The 26,414-nt window shown below is 40.3% G+C and overlaps 1 pseudogene; it reads right to left on the bottom strand.

The window, feature by feature from the left end:
• Positions 1-5,561: 5,561 nt before the first annotated feature.
• LOC118914694 (protein SLFN14-like) lies at positions 5,562-18,490 on the bottom strand (annotated as a pseudogene).
• Between the last annotated feature and the right edge of the window lie 7,924 nt (positions 18,491-26,414).

Genomic DNA, 26,414 nt, shown 5'->3' with positions numbered 1-26,414 from the left:
TGGACAGCCAGGGTTGAGAACTACTGGGTTTGGCCTTCTACTTTAAGTCTGACTGAGTTCTTTAGACTAAGAACTGGCAAAGCTCTCAAATTCAGTATTTAAAACAATCGGTTCTTTTTAAAATCAATTATTTTACCAAAAATTATATAATGCATGTATGTATTTTTAAAAGGTAGGTACTAAGGATTAAGACTAAAATGTAACAGTTCCCTGTTCTCTCCATTCCTCCAATCACCCTCTACTTTTGACCCTTTAAATTATTTTTAGAGAATTCACACATCTCCTCTTATCCAAATGTTAACACACTGGCATCTTTTGCTTCATCAAAAACAAATTAATTGCACAGCTTCATTTGCTCCCACCCAAAAGCGCCTCCAAGATCCCCAAGGAAAGGTAAAAAGGAAGAAATGTCAAGTGACTGGAGAACCAAGAGGCAGGGGAGAGGTTCTTCTGTTCAATGCACGGCCAGGAGAACTGACTACTGTGTTCAGACTGGCCCTTCTGGTGGCTGAGCAATTCAGAAAGGCAGCTAAGAGTGCTTTTCCAAGCGCTGCCTGCTCTCCCACCCGTTGGAAAGCTGACAGGCTTTATCTGAAATTATAGCCAAAAGAATGTTTCCACACTTCCTCCTGGATTCATGCCTCTCCAGCATCAATAAAGTCATCTTAAACCTTTCTTGAAGTTAAAAACAGTCTGGAAATTGGAACATTTCCAAAATAATTAGAAAATCCTTACAGGGAAAAAAAGCAAGATTGCATTGAACAGCACAGGACTGGCTTAGGTATTTCGGGAGCTGACTAGAGAAAGGGAACTTTGACTGGATTTCTAGTTCACATACATTGGAAAGAAGACACAATAGGAAGGTAGAACATAGATTCTGCTATTCCAACAAGTACTTCTCTAGCACAATTTAGAATGAGTTTGGTGCTATTAACAGAAAACAGTTTTTAGGCCATAGAATGTCTGCAAAAAGGAGAGACCAAGTTTAATTTAGAGGAACAGTGAGAGTTTAATTGAGGAGGTGGGCATTTGAACAAGAAGTTGACAGACAAGTAAGGATTTCAACAGGTAGAGGGGGCAGAAAAGGGTTTGAAGGTTGAGAAGTGGCCAAGGGCCAACCAGGAATGGGTACTGGTGGCAGAGGTGGCAGAGTTGCCATCTAGGCTCCCCATGAACTCCGAGTTGGATTGTAAAATTAACTCCAAATCATAATGGAAGAAATCAAGGGTGTTCACAGGTGCATCCATTTCCCAGGCCAGAATCAGAGTATAAACCATTTCCAGCCTAGATTAATTTATTAAAATGTAGAGAATTGATTTAAGCAGAAAATGTGGTGGGAAGAGTGAGGCAAATTTGGGTAGTCAACCAGGAAACTTTAGAAACTAGGAGAGAGAAAAAATTCCATCTGAAGCAAATAATATGGGACAACTAGTCACTCTTAAAATGCTACATTTGCTTTCTTTTGTAAACCTGACCTGTCTAGTCCTCATGATGGAAATACCTCTTTTTTTAGAGATGATTGCAAAAGCCTAACATAGTCTGAAGTTTCCATACATTTGAATCACATTATTAGCTCCCCTTGCTGCAAAGCAACGCTTATGTAATTTGGTTTTGTTTATTTTTTTCTCAAAGAACCAGCTCTTGGTGTCATTGATTTTTTCTACCATTTTATTCTTCTCAATTTTATTTATTTCTTCTCTGATCTTTATTATCTCCCTACTTCTGCTGACTTTGGGCCTCAGTTGTTCTTCTTTTTCCAGTTTCAATAATTGTGACTTTAGACTATTCATTTGGGATTGTTCTTCCTTCTTTAAATAGGCCTGGATTGCTATATACCTCCCTCTTAGAACTGCCTTCGTTGTGTCCCACAGAAGTTGGGGCTTTGTGCTGTTGCTGTCATTTGTCTCCATATATCACTTGATCTCTTTTAATTTGGTCATTGATCCATTGATTATTTAGGAGCATGTTGTTAAGCCTCCATGTGTTTGTGAGCCTTTTTGCTTTCTTTGTGCAATTTATTTCTAGTTTTATACCTTTGTGGTCTGAGAAGTTCATTGGTAGAATTTCAATCTTTTTGAATTGATTGAGGCTCTTTCTGTGGCCTAGTATGTGGTCTATTCTGGAAAATGTTCCATGTGCACTTGAGAAAAATGTGTATCCTGTTGCTTTTGGGTGTAGAGTTCTGTAAATGTCTGTTAGGTCCATCTGTTCTAGTGTGTTGTTCAGTGCCTCTGTGTCCTTACTTATTTTCTTTCTGGTGGATGTGTCCTTTGGAGTGAGTGGTGTGTTGAAGACTCCTAGAATGAATGCATTGCATTCTATTTCCTCTTTTAATTCTGTTAGTATTTGTTTCACATATGTTGGTGCTCCTGTATTGGGTGCATATATATTTATAATGGTTACATCCTCTTGTTGGACTGACCCCTTTATCATTATGTAATGTCTTTCTTTATCTCTTGTTACTTTCTTTGTTTTGAAGTCTATTTTGTCTGATACAAGTACTGCAACACCTGCTTTCTTCTCCCTATTGTTTGCATGAAATATCTTTTTCCATCCCTTGACTTTTAGTCTGTGCATGTGTTTGGGTTTGAGGTGAGTCTCTTGTATATAGATGGGTCTTGCGTTTTTATCCATTCTATTACTCTGTGTCTTTTGATTGGTGCATTCAGTCCATTTACATTTAGGGCGATTATTGAAAGATATGTACTTATTGCCATTGCGGGCTTTAGATTCGTGATTACCAAAGGTTCAAGAGTAGCTTCTTCACTATCTAACCGTGCAACTTAACTCACTTATTAAGCTATTATAAACACAGTCTGATGATTCTTTATTTCTCTCCCTTCTTATTCCTCCTCCTACATTCTTTATATGTTAGGTGTCTTATTCTGTACTCTTTTCTGTTTCCTTTTGACTGCTTTTGTGAACAGTTGATTTTATTTTTTTGCCTTTAGTTAGTATTTGGTTGGTCTGCTTTCTTTGGTGTGATTTTATTTTCTCTGGTGACATCTATTTAGCCTTGGAGTGCTCCCATCTAGAACAGTCCTTTTAAAATATCTTGTAGAGGTGGTTTGTGGGAGGCAAATTCCCTCAACTTTTGCTTGTCTGGGCATTGTTTAATCCCTCCTTCATATTTAAATGATAATTGTGCTGGATACAGTATTCTTGGTTCAAGGCACTTCTGTTTCATTGCATTAAATACATCATGCCATTCTCTTCTGGCTTGTAAGGTTTCTGTTGAGAAGTGTGATGATAGCCTGATGGGTTTTTCTTTGTAGGTGACCTTTTTTTCTGTCTCTGGCTGCCTTTAATATTCTGCCTTTGTCCTTGATCTTTGCCATTTTAATTATTATGTGTCTTGGTGTTGTCCTCCTTGGGTCCCTTGTGTTGGGAGTTCTGTGTGCTTCCATGGTCTGAGAGACTATTTTCTCCCCCAGTTTGGGGAACTTTTCAGCAATTATTTCTTCAAAGACACTTTCTACCCCTTTTTCTCTCTCTTATTCTCCTGGTACCCCTATAATGTGAATATTGTTCCGTTTGGATTGGTCACACAGTTCTCTTAATATTCTTTCATTCCTGGAAATCCTTTTATCTCTCTCTGCCTCAGCTTCTCTGTATTCCTGTTCTCTGATTTCTATTCCATTAATGGTCTCTTGCACCTCATCTGGTCTGCTCTTAAGTCCTTCCATAGATTGTTTTATTTCTGTATTCTCCCTCCTAACTTGTTCCTTTAGCTCTTGCATATTTCTCTGTAGGTCCATCAGCATGGTTATGACCTTTATTTTGAATTATTCTTCAGGAAGATTGGTTATATCTATCTCCCCAGGTCCTCTCTCGGGGGTTGTCTTGGTAATTCTGGACTGGACCAAATTCTTCTGCCTTTTCATGGCGATAGAGGTCGTCGTAGGCAGGTGGCATGTGTGTCAGCTGAGAGAACAATCCCTTCCTGCTTGCTGGTCACCCTGCCCCTCCTCTGCTGCCTGTGCTGGTCACCTGCCCTCCAGGAGCAGTGTCCAGGTTAATCCCCTGAGCCACCGTGGGCGGGGCAGCCCAGAGCCCTGTGGGGAGAGGTAGGCATGCCAGGTGTGCTCTCCTGCAAGAAGTGCGCGCCTTCGTACCCTGCTCCAGCTTCTCTGCCTGTGCCGGGCAGCTGCACACCGGTGGCAGCCTCTGGGTCTGGCCCAGGCGGCTGCATGGCAGGAGGAGACTCTGGGCGGCTGCTGTGGGCACGGCTGCTCTCAGGCTGCTCGGCCACTGTGGCAGGGCCATGCTGGAGGGGGAATGAATGGCAGGCTGCTTATCACCATGAGGGGCTTCAGAGCTGCGCTGCCTCCCAGGGGGCTGGGGCGCCCAAAGCTCCTCAGAATTCCCTACCTGTTGGGCTGAGTGTGCCAGGACCATTCCATTGAGCTGCGAGGCCCCTGTCCCTTTAAGACTTTCAAAAAGCACTCGCTTTTCTTTTGTCTCAGGGGAGCCAGCTGTGGGGACCTGCTCACAGATTTTACTTTTCCATTTCCCTAATATCCAGCACACCATGCAGTGTGTGTCTGCGCTCCCAGTGCGGATCACCAGGGCTGGTTATTTAGCAGCCCTGGGCTTCCACTCCCTCCCCACTCTGACTCCTTTCCTCCCACCAGGGAGCTGGGGTGAGGGGTGCTCGGGTCCCCCCAGGCCGTGGCTTGTATCTTACCCCCTTCGTGAGATGCTGAGTTCTCACAGATGTAGAGGTAGCCTGACTGTTGTACTGTATCCTCTGGTCTCTCTTTTAGGAATAGTTGTATTTGTTGTATTTTCAAAAAATATATATGGTTGTGGGGGGAGATTTCCGCTGCCCTACTCATGCTGCCATCTTGGCTCCTTCTGTAATTTGCTTTTGTATGTTATTATTTAGTGTACAGATTAGCAAAAGCAGCTGGCCCGCTTATTACTACAGTCCTCACTATCAATTGACAGAGTGGCATTTTCATTCATGCACTGTTTTTTGTATGTTTAATTAGCATAAAGCCATCCTTAAGAGACTGATCCAGACTTGGTGCAAAGAGGAAATCAGTTCTGGGCTTGTACAGCTTGAGGCCTATAGGCAGAAGGACATGCCAACAAAGGTGCTGCCCTTGAGACACCTTGTCAAAGTAAGTAGCCTGGAGGAAAACCTACCTCCCGCCCCCAAAATAGGCTAGCAAGGCTGGCTTGCATTAGAAACATTGGGAGATGGAGATATAATAAAAGATGCATTAGGAGAGTAAGTCAAGGAAAGCCTTGAAAATTGGTTTGGTCTGAAGACTGCAGGAACTCACTGAACAGGGGACATCACAAAATCACTTCTCTGAGGAGAACCTCTGTGGTTGACAAGGTGAAAGACAGATTGGACTAGGAAAACTAGTGGCAGGGGAACGGTGTACAGGGTGGAGGTGAAGTGGATTGGAGAAAGGACAGTGACAGTGCAAACAGTGGAGGGTCAGTCTCAAGAGACATTTGACATTTGAGACATGAAAAGGAGCAGCTGCCACCTGCCTGGGAGAAGGAACTCTGCTCTTCCTGGCTACCTGTACTGTTTGAAATCATTTTCAGAAAATTGCCCTCTTTTCATAAAGCAGGTAGAGGTGTATAATGGCTCTTGAGGCAAAGCAGAGCCCATGAACTTCCTCTGACAGGGCACTTTCTGGACTAAGCCCAGACACAATATTCCTCTCCAGGCCTGAAAATTGCTGAATGCTGTCTAAGAAGATGTGACTGCCTGAAACACCAGAGGCCTGGCTGAGCACAACCTTTGTTGCTCCATGGGTCTGAAATTCCATTGCTTTTAGCAATTCAAGCTCATAGCTTCCTCTGTCTTCCCCTTTCTTGCACAGAATTGGGATGTCTTTGGGCAGATAGCCACATTGGAACAGGTTGTGACATCTTTCTGCACGTGTTTCACAATTTGTTCTGTAGTCAGGTTAGTCTCTGTCTCATACACCCCGGGCAGAGCCTGGGCACACATTGCTTCCTCGTAGGCAGCTTCCCTGAACAATGCCAATGTGTCTGGAGACATGCTGGAGGGAGGATCCTCTTTGATCCTCTTCATTTCTTCTTTCATGTCCATTGCTATTTCCAGAGCACAGTGGATCTCGCTGGTGATTATTTTTTGAGGAAACTGAGCAGATGGAGGGGGAAGGCCAGTGATATCTGCATGATGGATTTGGAAAGGATCCAGAAAAATCCAGAGGATCCCGTGGTGAAGGTTTTCATTTCTACTCCCCCTCACCTTTGGATGGGTGATGCTCTGAGCCTTCATGTACCAGTCTCCATATGAACTGCAGAAATTCTCAATCTCATCCATTACTACGTATTTAATCCTTAGGAACTCCCCTTGCATGAAGGTTTTCCAGGTCACAGCCAGACAGGTGGTTTGTTAACTGCAAGGACGAAAGGGAGAGTGGGATCTCAGACATATAAACAAAGGGAATACTGTGTATTCATTACTCTCTGGATTGAAATCAGAGGCAGTTCTTATATGGAGGCTGATTCGTTGATCAGTAATGTCCTGAATACTACACAACTGCTCTACTTACAAGATACCTGACAGACAGAACACATAGTTCTAAACCCCATTCTGTGGGGTTATCTAGTTAAATCAGCATGTGAAATTTTTTTAATGAACCCAGGTAGGAGATTTTATTATTTCTATTCATAATCCATTTCTGCTGATTGACAGTCCCTGAAGACAAGCTCCTTACATCTAAAGGAAATCTCTAAACTAATGTACACTTGTTAATACTGTTTCTTTACTTGCTATCCTAGTTAGAACTAGAGAACAGTCGTCTAGAGGCATATCACAGTCTTTATATGCAAAAGAGGTATAGGCTAATACAAATTCCTCTAAAGCAAATCCCATTTCCCCCACTTACTTGTGGTACAAAACTGGAAGCATCTTTAGATTTTGGTAAGGAAAACATCAAGAGGTTGCCGAGTTCTATGGCATGTCGAGTAGGGTAACACATCTACAGGCTAGGTCTCTCAGGAGCTACTACTCTGCTTACTTAGTTCAATATCCCTTTATGGTATGCTTTAGCATATCAGAGGAGGAGGAATAAATGAGAGGAGGCAAGAAATAACCAAGTTTGTTTAAAGAAATATGTGCATGAGTGAGAGCATAATATGTGTGTGTGTTTGTATTTTGCTTTTTTAGATAACAACAATTTGGTTATTTCTTGCCTCCTCTAATTTGGATCCAAATAGTATCAGTCATTACTACAGATTTCCTGATTTCACGTGTGCAGTTCCTACATCTTGAATCATAACTAGTCATGTTTTTCTCTTCCAGCTTGGACAGTGTAGACTTCTTGAAGAAAAGCACTGATGATTCTTAGCCATCTCTGTATCTCCCTCACATTAGGGATTCAATAGATACTTGCTGGATTGAATTTACCTTTTGACTAAGAAGTTTAAAAACTTACCTATAAAGCATAATACAGAACGTAGCTCTTAGCACAGTTACAAGATGCTCCATAATTGGCATCTGCCTCCTTTCCAACTTTATCACTGCCACATACCCACATCGCTCCCTGCTCCATTCAGACCTGCTGTTCTGATTCTCTGGTGTCTCCATACCTTTCTACTTACTGAACCCTTTGCCTTCATCTTAGCTACTTCTACTGACTTGTTAAGAGCGTGCCTAAGGATCTCCTTCACTGGGAAGTGTTTGCTGACCAACCTCCAGCCTAAGTTAAGAAAAGTGTTTCTTTATTATCATACTAATTACACAACATTGAGTTTGCTTAGTTTTTCTTTGTCTCCTTTATTCAGTTTTATGGCCAGGTCTTCAATATGCTTTCTGCCTCTAATACTAAATGTATACAGAACCTAGCACATAAATGTTGCTCAAAAAAATTTGTTAAATAATTAAGTAAACCAAACCAAAAATTTAAATGAATTTGCCCTCATTTTCTACATTGCATAATAACCTAGAATCATAAAATTACATAGTTTTGTATACAATTTCAGAAGCAAATTTGCATACTTTCCTGAAATTATTGATTGAGAACAAGTCAAACAAATGAAAATCTTTATAAACAAAATCAAATGGTATTAAATTCAAGTTTCTGTTAGGTACAATGTCAAATTAACTGAAATACCCCATGATTTTCAAGCATTAAATATCAAGCAAAAAGTATCTTTAAAGCAAGGTAGACTTATTTCTACCTTTCCTAATTTTAAGGTCACATATTGTGGGAAAAAAATGTTTCTAGTTACATAAATTTAAAGCTGGCATGTTTGGCAAATTTTGTAATGAGAGGGTTAAGTCTGAACATTCCACAGGACCCATTTGTAGCTCAACTACCTGATCACTTGGAAATGTGTATGTAGTTGGGGCTCTTGCATTTACACAGCAAAACCTTAAACAAAAAACATAAATTACTTTTGTGATATTATGGAAAACACTGACTAAATACATTTATTGTGTTTAGTTACTGAAACACGTTACATAATCCCTTAAGAAGTCACTTTCACAAACATAGAGGATCTCTTTTGGTTTGCAATGAAACAAATTCTTAATTTTCTCCATGATCTTAATGGCTATGTTCCCGGAAAGCAGTGGATGAACAATTCTCGTGTCTCGTGAAGGCTCTCTGAGAGCAATTCACACTGCTCCGCTATGAGCAAATTGAAAAACTCACAGCCCAACCAGTCACTCAGAAGAGATCTAGAGCACAGAGAGACCACGATAAGGGCCTGCAACAAGTCTTCCATTTCATCCTCATTGGCTAGCCTGTAGGATTCGGGGTAGTGCACAGGGATCTCTCCAGGTCTACACTGTGCGCCTGGGCAGGTGCAGCAGTCTTGGAATAACACACACTTTCCCTGTGTAACCACCAACAGTTCCCAGTTTCTGTTTTAACTGATGAGCAGTGTCTTTGGCATATTCAAGCCCTCCGGTTCCTTAAGCCAACATCACTAGCCCAGCTTCTAGAAAATATCACAATCCCCTGAGAACATGGAAATATCTGTGTCTTCATTAATTCCTTCAGTCCTGTATGATCTGAGAATAGCTTCTTACAGAGGGATTCTGGTTTAAATTGTATCTCTTCTTGAGTCACTGAAAATGTAAGAAATAGACATAAGTTACTAAAATTTACAAAAGCATATCATAAGTATTCCTGCAACATCATAGGAAGAAATGAGCCCAGCCATGGAACTTCCTTTTCTACAAAAAAAGCAACCACTCTTCACAGGCCAAAGTTATGCAGTTCACATTTCTGGCAGTTTTCAAACAGAGGAAGACCACAGGGAGGGGTCTTCACAGAAAAGCCTGCTAGCACGCTCTGCTCAACCCCAAATGGTCCACTGCTGCTAGGAAGGTATTTCTTCCTGCTAAAGGTTTGTGTGTGTGTGTGTGTGTGTGTGTGAGCCTGATACTTTTGAGAAACTAAGAACTTTCCTGTAGAACAGTGATTCTTAACCTGTGGCAATTTTTTTCCCCAGGGGACATTTGGCCATGTCTGGAATTTTTTGATTGTCATAGCTGGAAAAGTGCAACTGACATCTAGTGGATAGAGGCCAGGAATGCTGCTAAATGTCCAACAATTCACAGGGCAGCCCCCCTCAACAAAGAATGATCTGATCCAAATGTCAGTAGTGCCAAGGTTGAGAAAGTGCTTTATGAAGAGTCCAGGTGACTCCGTGGCTCACCTCCTTCTGCATCAGAAAGCTAGGGGGCAGGTCTCTTGTGATATAGATGTAAGGAATTTAGGAGAACTCCTAAAGTGTCTCAGATTTGGAGAACAAAAGCCGTATGTGACTGGAAGTCCCAAAGCACATAAAAATGTAGTGCGGATATGATGACAAGGAAACAAGAGTCAGGATCATTTTCTTTGCTAAGTCCGACATATGACTTCCTCTATAGAGAAAGGCGTGGACTAATTGCTACCAACTCCTGCCAACTTAATTTTAGAAAACAAATAGTCTCTTCAGGTGCAATCATGAAGGAATACCTGGAAACAAACGTTGTTGTAGAGCCCTCTTAAATCCCAGGACTTTTATAGGATATGGTGAGCTTCTTAGTGCAGAGGAAGCTGATGCAATCAGGTGAAAGCTGTATTCTGCGGTCAAACTGGAAGTTGCTAAACAAATACATGGAAAGTTCTTTCAAATGAAAAGAAAAAGTAAAATAACTTTTTACTTTTTTAACTTCCTCCTGTTGATATGTGATATGCATGGTGCCTGAGCCACTCAGACAGTTTTCAGGCCTCAAACAGTTCACATGTTAGGAAAAGAAGTGTGGGGACTCCTGCAGGTTCATGCATCTCTAAGTCACTGTGTGACTCATCTGGGGCAAGTCATTCCACCTCTCTCTCATGCAACGGTGAGGCGATGATCCCTACATTCCCTTCCAACTCTAATATTCTCATTTCAAGTCATCTCTACGAGGAAAAGGCATTCTGTTGGGGGATCAGAAAAAGTTAAGCACAGTATTTTTTTCATATGGTTATGATTGTCTTAAATCCCCATCCAACAATTTAGATAGGATAGAAAGTGGCAGGATCTCTAGTTTGGGGTGTGTGTGTGTGTGTGTATGTGTGTATGAGAGAAAATAAACTCAAACACATTCAGGACAAGGAAGGAATGATGCAATAAAATCACTAAAGTCTTGATACAAGCTTCTTTTATCCAATTTGAAACATAATGACCATGAGGGGAAACTGGTAAGATTCCTTCAGCCTCTTAGTCCTTCATGGATTGTTCAGAAATCGCCAGAGCTGATTCTGAGCAAAACTGTAAGGGAAGTGAAAACAAAAAGTCCCTCCTGCCTCCGTCCCACCACTTTTCCCTGCCCAGAATCTCCTTTCTCTTTAATTTTCACCCACTTGGTGGCTCCCCACACCCAGTAGTTGAAGGTATTAGCTCCTAACGTTAACTGAAACAGTTCGGATATGTCAATAAGCTTCCCTTGAAAGAATTAGTGGAGTCAATCTTAGTTAGCAGTGTTTCCCTAAAATATCATCTTTAGCGTGTAACTTTTTGATGAACTTTTTTTTTTTTTTTTTTTAATAATTATTTTTTATTGAAGGGTAGTTGACACACAGTATTACATTACATGAGTTTCAAGTGTACAACACAGTGGTAGAACATTTATATACATAATTCTAGGTTCCAGCTATCACCCTACCAGGCTGTTACAATATCTTGACTATATTCCTTATGCTATACATTACATCCCGGTTACTAATTTATTTTACCATTGGAAGTCTGTCCTTCTTTTTTTTTTTTGTGAGGGCATCTCTCATATTTATTGATCAAATGGTTGTTAACGACAATAAAATTCTGTATAGGGGAGTCAATGCTCAATGCACAATCATTATTCCACCCCAAGCCTAATTTTTGTCAGTCTCCAATCTTCTGAGGCATAACAAACAAGTTTTTACATGTAGAACAAATTCTTACATAATGAATAAGTTACATAGTGAACAGTACAAGGGCAGTCATCACAGAAACTTTCGGTTTTGCTCATGCATTATGAACTATAAACAGTCAGTTCAAATATGAATACACATTTGATTTTTATACTTGATTTATATGTGGATACCACATTTCTCTCTTTATTATTATTATTTTTAATAAAATGCTGAAGTGGTAGGTAGATACAAGATAAAGGTAGAAAACATAGTTTAGTGTTGTAAGAGAGCAAATGTAGATGATCAGGTGTGTGCCTGTAGACTATGTGTTAATCCAAGCTAGACCAGGGCAATAAAACATCCACGTATGCAGAAGATTTCTCTCAGAACGGGGGGGTGAGGTTCTAAGCCTCACCTCTGTTGATCCCCAATTTCTCACCTGATGGCCCCCCTGCGACTGTGCCTGTCTTAGGTTGTTCCTCCCTTGAGGAATCTTACCCGTCTCTGGCTAACCAGTCATCTTCCGGGGCCATACAGGGAAATGTGAAGTTGGTAAGTGAGAGAGAAGCCTTATTGTTTGAAAAAGTTAGCTTTTTACTTCTTTGCATATTTATGCCCTGTGGCTTCTATGCCCAGCATTTGTCTTGAGGTGTCTTTACCACTTGGAAGAATTATGATACTCGGTAAATTTGATATGAGGCACGAATTCTATTTAAGGGTTGTAATTAGGAAGGAAGAAGAAAAGCTATAGAAGTAGCAGGCGGAAGAAAACATGGGAAGATTGATTATTTCTTTGATATATCTTCTTGTAGAGTAACTTCAGCATGTATAGGTTTTAAGCTACTACTTAAATTGCACACACACATTAACATAATAGGAGTATAGTTACATAACCAAAGCATATCTGTAATTACCAGCCATCTGTAGTGAAACCAAGAAAACCAGTTAGGCACCTTAGGCATTTGTGAAAACTTATCTATGATATGGTGGATATTGTCCAACTGAACTTGAACAGTCTGAGAGAATTCAGATAAATTAGAACAACCCATTCCTGGGGACTGTTCACATGCCATATGTTCTTTTAACAGTAAATAGTTTGTAGTTGTAAGACTTTGGAGCGCTACAATTTGCACTTCTCCAAATTCTTGGTTGAGTTCCAACAGTATAGATCCAGTCCAATTTTGTTGTTTTACTGTATGCACAGGCCAGCTTAGATATCTCCTTCCTCATTCCCATGGCAACTCCAGGAACTGGTGGGATGAGTGCATCTACAGCTGTAGCAGTGCGTGGATCTTTGTTGGGGTTTTTTGATGATCATTTTCTGGCATGAGTCTTCCAGAGAGTGCAGATGTTGGAAGTTCTTTTTCATATCGTATCTTAGTTCATTTTCGGGGTAGCCCAATTAGGCTTTGATCCTCTGTATAAACACAAACAGACCCTTTGCCTACACTTTTATATGCCCTTTATACCCTTGTGTAGAACTCGTTGGAGGTTACCACACAGGAACTGCCCTTTTTTTTTTTTTTTTTTTTTTTTTTTGCTATCACTAATCTACACTTACATGACGAATATTATGTTTACTAGGCTCTCCCCTATACCCGGTCTCCCCTATAAACCCCTTTACAGTCACTGTCCATCAGCATAGCAAAATGTTGTAGAATCACTACTTGCCTTCTCTGTGTTGTACAGCCCTCCCTTTTCTCCTACCCCCCCATGCATGTTAATCTTAATACCCCCTTACTTCTCCCCCCCTTATCCCTCCCTACCCACCCATCCTCCCCAGTCCCTTTCCCTTTGGTACCTGTTAGTCCATTCTTGAGTTCTGTGATTCTGCTGCTGTTTTGTTCCTTCAGTTTTTCCTTTGTTCTTATATTCCACAGATAAGTGAAATCATTTGGTATTTCTCTTTCTCCGCTTGGCTTGTTTCACTGAGCATAATACCCTCCAGCTCCATCCATGTTGTTGCAAATGATTGGATTTGCCCTTTTCTTATAGCTGAGTAGTATTCCATTGTGTATATGTACCACATCTTCTTTATCCATTCATCTATTGATGGACATTTAGGTTGCTTCCAATTCTTGGCTATTGTAAATAGTGCTGCAATAAACATAGGGGTGCATCTGTCTTTCTCAAACTTGATTGCTGCGTTCTTAGGGTAAATTCCTAGGAGTGGAATTCCTGGGTCAAATGGTAAGTCTGTTTTGAGCATTTTGATGTACCTCCATACTGCTTTCCACAATGGTTGAACTAACTTACATTCCCACCAGCAGCGTAGGAGGGTTCCCCTTTCTCCACAGCCTCGCCAACATTTGTTGTTGTTTGTCTTTTGGATGGCAGCCATCCTTACTGGTGTGAGGTGATACCTCATTGTAGTTTTAATTTGCATTTCTCTGATAATTAGCGATGTGGAGCATCTTTTCATATGTCTGTTGGCCATCTGTATTTCTTTTTTGGAGAACTGTCTGTTCAGTTCCTCTGCCCATTTTTTAATTGGGTTATTTGTTTTTTGTTTGTTGAGGCGTGAGAGCTCCTTATATATTCTGGACGTCAAGCCTTTATCGGATGTGTCATTTTCAAATATATTCTCCCATACTGTAGGGACCCTTCTTGTTCTATTGATGGTGTCTTTTGCTGTACAGAAGCTTTTCAGCTTAATATAGTCCCACTTGTTCATTTTTGCTGTTGTTTTCCTTGCCCAGGGAGATATGTTCAAGAAGAGGTCACTCATGTTTATGTCTAAGAGGTTTGTGCCTATGTTTTCTTCCAAGAGTTTAATGGTTTCATGGCTTACATTCAGGTCTTTGATCCATTTTGAGTTTACTTTTGTATATGGGGTTAGACAATGGTCCAGTTTCATTCTCCTACATGTAGCTGTCCAGTTTTGCCAGCACCACCTGTTGAAGAGACTGTCATTTCGCCATTGTATGTCCATGGCTCCTTTATCAAATATTAATTGACCATATATGTCTGGGTTAATGTCTGGATTCTCTAGTCTGTTCCATTGGTCTGTGGCTCTGTTCTTGTGCCAGTACCAAATTGTCTTGATTACTATGGCTTTATAGTAGAGCTTGAAGTTGGGGAGTGAGATCCCCCCTACTTTATTCTTCTTTCTCAGGATTGCTTTGGCTATTCGGGGTCTTTGGTGTTTCCATATGAATTTTTGAATTATTTGTTCCAGTTCATTGAAGAATGTTGCTGGTAGTTTCATAGGGATTGCATCAAATCTGTATATTGCTTTGGGCAGGATGGCCATTTTGACGATATTAATTCTTCCTAGCCACGAGCATGGGATGAGTTTCCATCTGTTAGTGTCCCCTTTAATTTCTCTTAAGAGTGACTTGTAGTTTTCAGAGTATAAGTCTTTCACTTCTTTGGTTAGGTTTATTCCTAGGTATTTTATTTTTTTTGATGCAATTGTGAATGGAGTCGTTTTCCTGATTTCTCTTTCTGTTGGTTCATTGTTAGTATATAGGAAAGCCACAGATTTCTGTGTGTTGATTTTGTATCCTGCAACTTTGCTGTATTCCGATATCAGTTCTAGTAGTTTTGGGGTGGAGTCTTTAGGGTTTTTTATGTACAGTATCATGTCATCTGCAAATAGTGACAGTTTAACTTCTTCTTTACCAATCTGGATTCCTTGTATTTCTTTATTTTGTCTGATTGCCGTGGCAAGGACCTCCAGTACTATGTTAAATAACAGTGGAGAGAGTGGGCATCCCTGTCTAGTTCCCAATCTCAGAGGAAATGCTTTCAGCTTCTCGCTGTTCAATATAATGTTGGCTGTGGGTTTATCATAGATGGCCTTTATTATGTTGAGGTACTTGCCCTCTATTCCCATTTTGATGAGAGTTTTTAACATGAATGGATGTTGAACTTTGTCAAATGCTTTTTCAGCATCTATGGAGATGATCATGTGGTTTTTGTCTTTCTTTTTGTTGATGTGGTGGATGATGTTGATGGACTTTCGAATGTTGTACCATCCTTGCATCCCTGGAATGAATCCCACTTGGTCATAGTGTATGATCCTTTTGATGTATTTTTGAATTCGGTTTGCTAATATTTTGTTGAGTATTTTTGCATCTACGTTCATCAGGGATATTGGTCTGTAGTTTTCTTTTTTGGTGGGGTCTTTGCCTGGTTTTGGTATTAGGGTGATGTTAGCTTCATAGAATGAGTTTGGGAGTATCCCCTCCTCCTCTATTTTTTGGAAAACTTTAAAGAGAATGGGTATTATGTCTTCCCTGTATGTCTGATAAAATTCCGAGGTAAATCCATCTGGCCCGGGGGTTTTGTTCTTTGGTAGTTTTTTGATTACCTCTTCAATTTCGTTGCTGGTAATTGGTCTGTTTAGATTTTCTGTTTCTTTCTGGGTCAGTCGTGGAAGGTTATATTTTTCTAGGAAGTTGTCCATTTCTCCTAGGTTTCCCAGCTTGTTAGCATATAGGTTTTCATAGTATTCTCCAATAATTCTTTGCATTTCCGTGGGGTCCGTCGTGATTTTTCCTTTCTCGTTTCTGATACTGTTGATTTGTGTTGACTCTCTTTTCTTCTTAATAAGTCTGGCTAGAGGCTTATCTATTTTGTTTATTTTCTCGAAGAACCAGCTCTTGGTTTCATTGATTTTTGCTATTGTTTTATTCTTCTCAATTTTATTTATTTCTTCTCTGATCTTTATTATGTCCCTCCTTCTGCTGACCTTAGGCCTCATCTGTTCTTCTTTTTCCAATTTCGATAATTGTGACATTAGACCATTCATTTGGGATTGCTCTTCCTTTTTTAAATATGCTTGGATTGCTATATACTTTCCTCTTAAGACTGCTTTTGCTGTGTCCCACAGAAGTTGGGGCTTAGTGTTGTTGTTGTCATTTGTTTCCATATATTGCTGGATCTCCATTTTGATTTGGTCATTGATCCATTGATTATTTAGGAGCGTGTTGTTAAGCCTCCATGTGTTTGTGGGCCTCTTTGCTTTCTTTGTACAGTTTATTTCTAGTTTTATGCCTTTGTGGTCTGAAAAGTTGGTTGGTAGGATTTCAATCTTTTGGAATTTTCTGAGGCTCTTTTTGTGTCCTAGTATGTGGTCTATTCTGGAGAATGTTCCATGTGCACTTGAGAAGAATGTATATCCCGCTGCTTTTGGATGTAGAGTTCTATAGATGTCTATTAGGTCCATCTGCTCTACTGTGTTGTTCAGTGCTTCCGTGTCCTTACTTATTTTCTGCCCAGTGGATCTATCCTTTGGGGTGAGTGGTGTGTTGAAGTCTCCTAGAATGAATGCATTGCAGTCTATATCCCCCTTTAGTTCTGTTAGTATTTGTTTCACATATGCTGGTGCTCCTGTGTTGGGTGCATATATATTTAGAATGGTTATATCCTCTTGTTTGACTGAGCCCTTTATCATTATGTAGTGTCCTTCTTTATCTCTTGTTACTTTCTTTGTTTTGAAGTCTATTTTGTCTGATATTAGTACTGCAACCCCTGCTTTCTTCTCACTGTTGTTTGCTTGAAATATGTTTTTCCATCCCTTGACTTTTAGTCTGTACATGTCTTTGGGTTTGAGGTGATGAACGTTTTGACAAGGAACATCATCCTGCAAAATTTTTTCAACAGGTTTTCACAGTGCATAAAAGGGAACATACACTAATTCACGGCTGATGGATATTTAAACTTCCTTAAAATGGACTAGAACCCAAGCATTTCTTGATCTCAAGGAGTTCACATTTTGAGTATTTGGAAGTAAAGCTATTAGAAAAAGAATATTTGTAAGCAAAAATGGCTTTCTGTTCTTTAACTGGATTATCTGACCAAATACCCACAGAAGGCAGAGAAGGGGGTTCCTCCCTGGTAACTGGATAATGCCTTCCCTTCGGCTTTACCTGACTGTGCATCCAGCATCATGGCCACCCAGTACTCTGCTGTCAGCCTTGTGACACAATTGTCCCTCATGATCCAGGAATCTGGGGCTTCTGCGAATACCACGCAGCAAAAGGCCTCCACTTGAACCGCACAGACATAACCATACAGGACATCTTTTTGGTACACATTCAAGATTTTGGTAGTGAAATTCACCTTTGGCTTCTCACAGCAGAAGTGGAATGTAGGCAGTTTTTCTATGCAGTTTTCTATTTCTTTTTTAAATAAGTCAGGGTTCACTTTTTCTGTCTTACATCCAAACACTTCTTTGCTCTTATCATCCACCCCAATAATTAAGTATCCCCCTTGGGTGTTGGCAAATGCAGAAACATAGTGAGGCAGCACTTCCCTAATTCGAGGGACAATCTTCCTGGTGGTAAACCTTTTAAACTCAACATGTGTGGACTCAGTAAAGTTGAGTTTCTCCTTATACATGAGTCTGTCCTTTTCAAAAATTTCTGAGGCAGACATCCTCATATCTTCCTCTTCCTGAATGTGTCTGTCAAGAACTTTCTGAGGATGTGTCCCTTTCACCCTCGATCTCCCTCTTTGGGCTCTAAACCGCTTCTCTCTGAGAAGCTCCAGGGCACTGCTGGCACTCAGGTTGATAGTGGAAGTCACAGCTCTCTGATATAAATTGGAGTGCAAGCTACAAATCTTTAGGGGGAAGCTGAAAACGTCTGGGCTCCATGCCTTCACAAATATCAGGAGATCGTGCCCCTGCTGCATGTAGTCAAGGTATCTCTGTGAACCCGAAGGAAGGAGCTTTTGAAAAGATGTTTCCAGACCCAGTCCCAGCCCATGGCAGCAGTAACTGTAGGTTTTGTCGTGGATCTCCGCTTTGATCACACCCCCTCCAGAATTTAACAGTGCACATGTGGCTTGGATGATTTTAGAATTCTCAGTTCTTTTCAAATGACTGCTGGTCACCTTCTTCCCGTTCTCTTCTCCAAAAGTTACTCTGCCCACTTCTACAATTATCTCAGGGTAGAGCATTTCTGTATCAGTCTTGAGACTCTCCATCTCAGCAGCCCCTCTGTGCTCCAAACAATAACAGAAAGGGGTTCCAATTAATTATCAGGACAGAAATGCTTCTACATTAACAAGAATCCTAAAAATGACAATACTTTCCAGATATTACAATATCTATAAATTATTGCAGGTACATTTTTAACATCGGAAATAACTGATATCACTGTTTTCTAACAACTTTGCCAAGATCCTTAGCCTTTCCATCATGAAGAGGCATAGGCAAAGGTGAATGTTTAATGCTTTGGCATAACGGAAAAATTATGTTACTGAAATTTTTGCCATTTTTTCATTTAAAATTAGGAAGCTCCAACAATAAGCCCAGGCGTAAAGGGCATGGGTTGGCACAGAAGCCAAAGCAAGTTATTAGAGAATTTGCAGGAGTAGAAGTTGAAGTCAAAAGATGCTCCTATTTAAAATTTAAAGGAGAAAGGAAGGCAGTAGAAAAATAAAGGAGTATAGTTCTAGAGTATATGTGATGTAGAATATCTTACTATAAAAACAAACATTAAGCTCAGTGTTGTTTATGTGCTATTTTATACATTTTTAAAAACTTTATTTTACTCCTGAAAGAATGGCCAATTAATATCAAAGGCAGAAATATTTTTAGCTCTTCAAACATTCTTCTAAAAGTACATTTCTTTAGATAGAGTGGGATGCCAGAGTGTTCCTCCCCTCCTAATAGTTCCGCCCTGTGCTGTGAGAACCTCTAAGAGTTGGAAAAGAACATGAGCCTTTGGGCTTATAAACTGTGGTCAATCTCTTTTTGCTTCACAAATCAGAGAACAGCCACCCAAATTGAAATTAGCAAATTAAGCAAATGTTTCAGAAACGACCTCCTTAGCTTTTGGTAAGTGCAAAATATTTACTAACCCAAAGGCAAAATTCTTCCTCTAGAAGAGAACCTATTCCTTCTGTGTGATCTTTGCAAAGCAGAGGCCATGAGAGTCTATACCCCCCAAGCATATACCATCAAGAGAGAAGAAAGCAGGACACGTGCTCTTCTCTGCCATTAATTTGCTCTTGGCTGCCTTCTCACTTCCTCCAGGCAACCCAGGATCAACCTGATAAATTGTTTTTTCATATGTGAGAATCTTCTATAGGTAAATGTAAATACATGACTCTTAGAGAAATTTCTGATGACATTCTATTCATATTATAGAATCACAGAAGTGTTGGAAGGAATTTTAAAGATCTTCCATTCCAACCATCTATCTGATTCTTAAATCCTTTCTATAATATTCCCAACTCCCACCAATTGTTTTCCAGCCACTGCTTGAACAACTCCAGCAGCAAGTAACTCACTACCTTTCAAAATAGCTCCTTCTATTTTCTGACAGCTCCATTAGCAATGGCTTCCTTATTTTCATCTGTAATTTGTCTCTCTACAACTTCCATCTGCTGGGACCCACAGAACAAATCTAATTGCTTTTGAACTAGTAGACCTGTACTCTCATGACTCGCAAGTCTCATGGATGTTACTTAGATGACAACTATAATAGATACAACTTCTCCACACTTCCCAAAATTTCTCACTCACTTTCTTTTCTTTTCTTTTTTATTTTGGTATCGTTAATGTACAATTACTTGAACAACATTATGGTTACTAGACTGCCCCTATTATCAAGTTCCCCCCATATACCCCATTTCAGTCACTGTCCATCAGTGTAGTAAGAATGCTATAGAATCATTACTTGTCTTCTCTGTGTTATACTGCCTTTCCCATGTCCCCACCCACCTGCTACATTATGTGTGCTAATCATAATGCCCCTTTTTACCCCTTATCCCTCCCTTCCCACCCATCCTCCCCAGTGTCTTTCCCTTTGGTAACTGTTAGTCCATTCTTGGGTTCTGTGAGTCTGCTGCTGTTTTGTTCCTTCAGTTTTTTCTCTGTTCTTATACTCCACAGATGAGTGAAATCATCTGGTACTTGTCTTTCTCAGCCTGGCTTATTTCACTGAGCATAATACCATCTAGCTCCATCCATGTTGTTGCAAATGGTAGGATTTGTTTTCTTCTTATGGCTGAATAATATTCCATTGTGTATATGTACCACATCTTCTTTATCCATTCCTCTACTGATGGACACTTAGGTTGCTTCCATTTCTTGGCTATTGTAAATAGTGCTGCAATAAACATAGGGGTGCATATGTCTTTTTGAAACTGGGCTCCTGCATTCTTAGGGTAAATTCCTAGGAGTGGAATTCCTGGGTCAAATGGTATTTCTATTTTGAGCTTTTGAGGAACCTCCATACTGCTTTCCACAATGGCTGAACTAGTTTACATTCCCACCAGCAGTGTAGGAGGGTTCCCCTTTCTCTACATCCTCGCCAACATTTGTTGTTGTTTGTCTTTTGGATGAGGGCCATCCTAACTGGTGTGAGGTGATATCTCACTGTGGTTTTAATTTGCATTTCTCTGATGACAAGTGATGTGGAGCATCTTTTCATGTGTCTGTTGTGACTATCTGAATTTCTTCTTTGGAGAACTGTCTGTTCAGCTCCTCTACCCACTTTTTAATTGGCTTACTTGCTTTTCATTTGTTGAGGTGCATGAGTGCTTTATATAATTTGGATGTCAACTCCTTATCATATACGTCATTTATGAATATATTCTCCCATACTGTAGGATGTCTTTTTGTTCTACTGATGGTGTCAATTGCTGTACAGAAGCTTTTTAGTTTGATATAGTCCCACTTGTTCATTTTTGCTTTTGTTTCCCTTGTCTGGGGAGATATGTTCATGAAGAAGTTGCTCATGTTTATGTCCAAGAGATTTTTTCCTATATTTTTTTCTAAGAGTTTTACAGTTTCATGACTTACATTCAGGTCTTTGATCCATTTTGAGTTTACTTTTGTGTATGGAGTTAGACAATGATCCAGTTTCATTCTCTTACATGTAGCTGTCCAGTTTTGCCAACACCAGCTGTTGAAGAGGCTGTCATTTCCCCATTGTATATCCATGGCTCCTTTATCATGTATTAATTGACCATATATGCTTGGGTTTATATCTGGGGCTTTCTATTCTGTTCCACTGGTCTACAGGTCTGTTCTTGTGCCTGTACCAAATTGTCTTGATTACTGCGGCTTTGTAGTAGAGCTTGAAGTCAGGGAGCTTAAATCCCCCCACTTCATTCTTCCTTCTCAGGATTGCTTTGGCTATTCAGGGTCTTTTGTGGTTCCATATGAAATTTAGAACTATTTGTTCTAGTTCATTGAAGAATGCTGTTGGTATTTTGATAGGGATTACATTGAATCTGTTGATTGCTTTAGTCAGGATGGCCTTTTTGACAATATTAATTCTTCCTATCCATGAGCACAGGATGTGTTTCCATTTATTGGTATCTTCTTTAATTTCTCTCATGAGTATCTTGTGGCTTTCAGAGTATAGGTCTTTCACTTACTTGGTTAGATTTATTCCTAGGTATTTTATTATTTTTGATGCTGTTGTGAATGGCATTGTTTTCCTCAATTCTTTCTTCTAGTTCATCATTAATGTATAGGAATGCACAGATTTCCGTGTATTAATTTTGTATCCCGCAACTCTGCTGAATTCAGATATCAGATTTAGTAGTTTTGGAGTGGATTCTTTAGGGTTTTTTATGTACAATATCATGTCATCTGCAAACAGGGACAGTTTGACTTCTTCCTTGCCAATCCGGATGCCTTTTATTTCTTTGTGTTGTCTGATTGCTGTGGCCAAGACCTCCAGAACTATGTTGTATAGAAGTGGAGAGAGTGGACATCCTTGTCTTGTTCCCGATCTTAAAGGAAAAGCTTTCAACTTCTGTTAAGTGTAATGTTGACTGAGGGTTTGTCATATATGGCCTTTATTATGTTGAGGTACTTGCCCTCTATGCCCATTTTGGTGAGAGTTTTTATCATGAATGGGTTTTGAATTTTGTCAAATGCTTTTTCAGCATCTATGGAAGTGATCATTTGGTTTTTGTCCTTCCTTTTGTTGATGTGGTGGATGATGTTGATGGATTTTCTAATGTTGTACCATCCTTGCATTTCTGGAAGAAATCCTACTTGATCATAATGGATGATCTTTTTTATGTTATTTTTGAATTCGGCTTGCTAATATTTTGTTGAGTATTTTTGCATCTGTGTTCATCAGGGATATTGCTCTGTAATTTTCTTTTTTTGTGCTGCCTTTGTCTGGTTTTGGTATTAGAGTGATGCTGGCCTCATAGAATGAGTTTGGGAATATTCCCTCTTCTTCTACTTTTTGGAAAACTTTAAGGAGGATGGGTATTAGGTCTTCACTAAATGTTTGATAAAATTCAGCAGTGAAACCATCTGGTCCAGGGCCTTTGTTCTTAGATAGTTTTTTGATTACCAGTTCAATATCGTTGCTGGCAATTGGTCTATTCATTTTTTCTGTTTCTTCCTGGGTCAGCCTTGGAAGGTTTTATTTTTCTAGAAGGTTGTCCATTTCTTCTAGGTTATCCAGTTTGTTTCCATATAAATTTTCATAGTATTCTCTTAAAATTCTTCATATTTCTGTGGTGTCCATAGTGATTTTTCTGTTCTCATTTCTGATTCTGTTTATGTGTGTAGACTCTCTTTTTTTCTTGATAAGTCTGGCTAGGGGTTTGTGTATTTTGTTTATTTTCTTGAAGAACCAGCTCCTGCTTTCAATGATTCTTTCTATTCTTTTATTCTTCTCAATTTTATGTATTTCTGCTTCAATCTTTATTGTGTCCTCCCTTCTATTGACTTTGGGCCTCATTTGTTCTTCCTTTTCTAGTTTCATTGATTATGAGTTTAGACTGTTCATTTGGGATTGTTCTTCTTTCCTGATGTTGGCCTGTATTGTAATATATTTCCCTCTTAGCATGGCCTTTGCTGTGTCTCACAGATTTTGTGTTGTTGAATTATTGTTGTCATTTGTGTCCATATATTGTGTGATATCTGGTTTTTTTGGTCATTGATCCATTGATTATTTAGGAGCATGTTATTAAGCCTCCATGTGTTTGTGAGCTTTTTTGTTTTATGTAATTTATTTCTAGTTTCATACCTTTGTGATCTGAGAAGCTAGTTGGTACAATTTCAATCTTTTTTAATTTACTGAGGCTCTTTTGTGGCCTAGTTTATGACCTATTCTTGAAAATATTCCATGTGCACTTGAGAAGAATGTGTATCCTGTTGCTTTTGGTTGTAGTGTTCTGTAGATGTCTGTTAGGTCCATCTGTTCTAATATGTTGTTCAGTACCTCTGTCTCTTTACTTATTTTCTGCCTGGTTGATCTGTCCTTTGGAGTGAGTGGTGTGTTGAAGTCTCCTAAAATGAATGCACTGCATTCTAATTCCCCCTTTAATTCTGTTAGTATTTGTTCCACATATGTAGGTGATCCTGTGTTGGGTGCATAGATATTTATAATAGTTATATCCTCTTGTTGGATTGATCCTTTAATCTTTATGTAATGTCTTTCTTTGTCTCGTTACTTTCTTTGTTTTGAAGTCTATTTTGTCTGATACAGTACTGCAACTCCTGTTTTATCACTATTAGTTGCATGAAATATCTTTTTCCATCCCTTTACTTTCAGTCTGTGTATGTCTTTGGGTTTGAAGTGAGTCTCTTGTAGGCAGCATATAGATGGGTCTTGTTTTTTTATCCATTCAGTAACTCTATGTCTTTTGATTGGTGCATTCAGAACATTTACATTTAGGGTGATTATGTATAGGTATGTACTTATTGCCATTGCAGGCTTTAGATTCGTGGTTACCAAAGGTTCAAGGGAAATTCCCTTACTATCTAATAGTCTAATTTAATTCACTTCGTATGCTATTACAAACACAACCTAGAGGTTCTTTTTTGTTTTTTTCGTCTTTTTTCTTCCTCCTCCATTCTTTGTATGTTATGAATCATGTTCTGTACTCTTTGTCTATCCCTTGGGTGACATCTATTTAGCCTTAGGACTACTTCCATTATAGCAGTCCCTCCAAAATTCACTGTAGAGGTGGTTTGTGGGAGGTAAATTCCCTCAGCTTTTGCTTATCTGAAAATTGTTTAATCCCTCCTTCAAGTTTAAATGATAACCTTGCCGGGTAGAGTATTCTTGGTTCAAGGCCCTTCTGCTTCATTGCATTAAACATATCATGCCATGCCTTTCTGGCCTGTAAGGTTTCAGTTGAGAAGTCTGATGATAGCCTGATGGGTTTTCCTTTGTATGTGATCTTTTTTTTCTCTCTAGCTGCTTTTAAAGCTCTGTCTTTATCCTTGATCTTTGCCATTTTAATTATTATATGTCTTGATGTTTTCTTCCTTGGGTCCCTTGTGTTGGAAGATCTGTGCACTTCCATGGCCTGAGAGACTATCTCCTTCCCCAGTCTCTGGAGCTGCTCAGCCCCTAGAGTGAGGTTGGGTGTCATAGGGGAGCAGAGCTGGTGCCTGGGGGTAGGAAAGATCTGTTTCCTGATTCCTGTCTATGGTGCCTGGCTCTAGTGTCAGAGCCAGTGGGCCAAGCACATAGGTGTAAGACTCTATGCTTTGCATCTCTAGCTGTTGTAGTTGGGGCCTCCCTGTGGCTGGCCTGACGCCAGTGCAGTGACTGCCAGTTTGCAAGCCGGTGCTGGCAGGCTAGGAGGAAGATGCAGCAGGCTGCATATCCCAGTGGGGGGCCTGGGAGCTGAATAGGCAGTCAGGGGGATGGAGCACCTGAAGCTTCTCAAATTTCCCAACCAGCTGGGCCGACCATGCCCACACAACATTATCCAGCTCAGCCCTCCCATGGGCAGCAAGCTCCATGCAAACCCCACCCCTTCAGTAGCCTCTCGCTGCTAGGAGGCCTCTCAGACCACCTGCCTTTCCTCTGTTACAGAGCAGTCGGATGTGAATCCCGTCCTCCACAAACGGCTGGAATCCCAAACTCTCAAGCCCTCAGCCTGTCTGAGCTCCCCAACGTCCAGAGCACCACACACAATATAGGTTTCTGCTCACAAAGCAGATCTCCAGGGCCAGGTGTTCAGCAGTCCCAGGTTTCCACCCCCTCCCCTGCTCCATTTCTCTTACTCCTGCTGGTGAGCTGGGGTGGGGGAAGGGCTTGGATCCCACCAGATCAAGGCTTTGGTACTTACCCTGTTTCATGAGGTCTGCTCTGTTCGTGTGGTCTGTGTGCAGTCTGGTTCAGCTTTCTTTCTTGTTGCTGTTTTAGGATTAGTTGTATTAATTAACTATATTTATGTACTATTTGTGGTTTTGGGAGGAGTTCTCCGTCTCACCCCTCAAGCTGCCATCCTCAATCTCTTCTCACTCACTTGGTTTTACAAGTCTCCTGAGCTACTATCTTACCAAGCCTTTCATGCCTTCAGACATAAACTGCACCTAAGATGAGATGGATAGGATTTCAAAAGAATTTTTTTTTTCTTACCTGATGGTCTTGGTTTTCCTCTTGCTGTTTCAGTTCCACATCTGGCTTTGGTCTGAACATTTGTCTTCTGTCACAACCCCTGCTGCCCTTTGATAGCAGCCTGGAAGCAGCAGGAACTCTGCCAGACCCCCCCCAGTCTTCAAAACATTGACTCTCTGAGTAAGGCTGATAAGGATTCAATAACAGCCTATGACAGGGCAGACTAGCAGGCTGGTCTGACCTCCAGGAGTGAATGAAGTAGTAGTGTGAAAATTCAGGGGTTTTAAAATAAAGAGCCAAAGCTAAACTTCCTATCCCTAAAGGGCTCAGTGTCATTGCTACACATCATATTTTCTAAATGGTCTATAATGGACATCAATTGTTTTTACAATTAAAAAATAATTAAATGAATAAAATAAACAGATGAGAGAGCTCAATCTTGCCCTCACCCTGACATCTGAGCCACATCCTCACTGTAAAGGTAACCTTACCCTGCCCATACACATTATCGAACATGTAACCCTAACCCTAGCCCTGGGCCTGGTACCTGACCCCTCACATCAGTTTCAATGTCACCTGCGCCAAATCATAAACCTGAAACACAATCTAACTCACCCTCACATCACAGCTGGACCATAACTCTAACCGGAACCCAATCCCTCCCGTACACCTTCCCAAACACCTATCCCTAACCCTAGCCCTGGCTCTTGGACCAGACCCCTACCATCACCATCGACATCACCCATGCCTC

This window comes from Manis pentadactyla, chromosome 4, assembly GCF_030020395.1.
Source record: "Manis pentadactyla isolate mManPen7 chromosome 4, mManPen7.hap1, whole genome shotgun sequence".
Taxonomy (NCBI): domain Eukaryota; kingdom Metazoa; phylum Chordata; class Mammalia; order Pholidota; family Manidae; genus Manis; species Manis pentadactyla.
This window is presented reverse-complemented; position numbering and strand designations above follow the sequence as displayed.